The 2,622-nt window shown below is 40.8% G+C and overlaps 1 pseudogene across 1 annotated transcript; it reads right to left on the minus strand.

Annotated features, from left to right (window-relative positions):
- Positions 1 to 208: 208 nt before the first annotated feature.
- LOC307204591 (large ribosomal subunit protein eL31 pseudogene) lies at positions 209 to 2,158 on the minus strand (annotated as a pseudogene). The gene is made up of 2 exons: positions 2,139 to 2,158; positions 209 to 632 (listed from the first exon to the last, which is right to left on the minus strand). The product of its transcript is annotated as a large ribosomal subunit protein eL31 pseudogene (transcript).
- Positions 2,159 to 2,622: the final 464 nt, after the last annotated feature.

The following is a 2,622-nucleotide window of genomic DNA, read 5'->3' on the forward strand; positions in this document are numbered from 1 at the left end:
ATGGCTAATCATCACAGGGAGACTTCACACCTTGGAAGAGCATAATGAGCCAGAGGCATAGTGAATATGGAACCCCATATATACATAGCTTACATTAATACGGAGACTATATGGTGATGGCATGTGCAAAACATTCATATTGTGGTGCCACTTGAACCTTCTGTGGCAATGTCTTTTTCACTTTTTGGAAAACACTTTTTTTTAAAAAAATGTCATAACATTTTTATTGTAATGAAAGATTAGTTTTCATCCACATTAACAGTCTGTAGGCTTTTGAATGTGGTAACTGGCACATATGTGACAGTTTATTAGGCGAATCCTCATCTTCATTGCGTTTTCTGGATAAACACACATGGATACGGTAAGGAACATTCCTTACTCCTTTTGCCCAGACAGCCTTGTTCAAGTGGGTGTCAATGCGTACATCAGGAGTCCCCATCTCCTTCATTGCAAATTTACGGATCTCCTTGACAGCACAAGGAGCCCGCTTCTTGAAGCCCTCGCCATGGATCCATTTGTGAATGCTTATAGTATATTCCCAAGTAACCACCTCAATGATGGCTGATCGTCCTTTCTTCTTTTCACCACCTTTCTTTGCAGGAGCCGTCCTGCTCAGGATTAGACCAGAAAGACTTTGGAAAACACTCTTAAGGCTTTCTGTCTATCATTTCAACTTAGCTTCTCTCGTTGGCTAAGTAACGTACTTGAAGCTGTCCCTTTCTTGAATATTTCTTCTGGGTTTTCCTTTCAAGCTGCTAAAGGAATTCCGCCCCACCCTTGATCTTTCAGAGAGATGAACTTTAATGTCTAAAACTGGCACATCTTAGGGTCTCCTGCATTGTGGCTTGAAAGGCAAGGCCTTCTAAGGCACAGGTCTTCCACCAGCAGGTGGGTCGAGGCCACACCAGGCAAGTCTCAGTAAAGCTGTTGTTGCCACGTTGGATTTCAGTTTAGGCTGACCAGAGCAAAGGAGCACTACACGCATGTCTGGATTATGACACGTTCTTCTGATGAGATCCTCATTTTATCAATTTCCACAAATGCTGCAATGTGGCAGGAGAAAGATGCACAAGGCTTTATTATTATTATTTTTAATACGATACATATTGCTGGTTAAGCACTTGCTCGTGCCTTTGTCCTGCCACACTGCAAGAATGGTTTTCACTTAGTAGTACAGTGGACACTCAGGTTGCGAACATGATCTGTGCAGGATGCATGTTTGCAACCCGCAACATTCGCAACCCGCATCTGCGCACGTGCGGGTTGCAATTCGGCGCTTCTGTGCATGTGCGGCCGCCAAAACCCAGAAGTAACCCATTCTGGTACTTCCGGGTTTCGGCGGTCCGTAACCCAAAAAACGCAACCTGAAGCAGCTGTAACCTGAGATATGACTGTAATGCTAAGGTAATAGTAGGTATATTCAGTGGGGGGGTTTCAGGGGGTACTCCCAGGGTACGCACTAATGAGGCCTCTTTTTGTTGTTAAAAAGTGTGGTGCTTACTATAACAACTTCATGATGAGTACCGCCACCTATTTTTGGGTGGGGGGTGGTGGGAAGCACTGGGTATATTGTTCTGTGAATTGCCATTTTAGGATTAATAACGAACACTATCAGCACTGTTAAGTATAAAGCAAAAGTAAAAGTGGATCCCACGTTGCACCCTGGGAGTCAGAGGTCGGTCTTGGGTCTCAATCAGTCAAAGACCACTATTCTAAAGGAAAGCAAAGTGCAAACATGAAGAATCACAACTTTACATGATAAATATATAAATATGAAGTTTTACTGATAAGCCACTGTCCTTTATAACCTTCGTTTAATCTTTTCTTTTCTTTTCTTTTTTTTAAAAATACTATTAGAGTTGGATTTTCCAATCAAATTTAAAAACCAGTTGGGGAGTGGCAATCTTCAAAATCCCTACTTTAATTTTGGGCATTCAAACTATTTAGTATGGGACCCAGGCTCCATCAAGAGTCATGTTTTACTGGGCCTTATGTGGATCAAAACTTCTACAAAACTGAATGACAAAAAACAAAATCAAAACGGACTTCTCAAGTATCAGGATTTAGAAATCTTATTTTATTTTGGCAATAAAGTTACAAATTGGCCTTTTGTACAATGACTGCAGAGTTCAAATTACCTTGTCCTTCTCAACTGCATAGTAGGCACAGCTCTGCAGGTAGCTTTGCTAAATATATTGGCAGAGTCCAGTTACAAAGAGACCTTAAGTTCTTCTGCAGGTGATTTATCAAAACAAAACAAACAACCCTACTAAGCAATTTATGTGTCTGTCTAAAATACTTTTGCAGCTAGGCTTCTATCTATCCAGCAACATAAAAAAAACTATCATATGTGTATCACTTTGCTTTATCTTAACTATTTGGTTAAGAGTTCTGTGAGATTTGAAGGCTTACCATACACAGAAATGAACTATGTAGTAGCACTTTGTACCTCTCTTCACTATGGGATCTATGCAGTAACAACTCTAGACCACTGCAGCAACACTTTAGGATGATCTTTCACATACGACAGTGAAACACAAGACACCGTCGCATAAATATTTCCTCACAGATTCTTTCCCTTGGCAGTCATCTTGTCTTAATTGACTGAATTAAATTAAGCTC

This window comes from Podarcis cretensis (assembly GCF_951804945.1).
Source record: "Podarcis cretensis genome assembly, chromosome: 15".
NCBI lineage: Eukaryota > Metazoa > Chordata > Lepidosauria > Squamata > Lacertidae > Podarcis > Podarcis cretensis.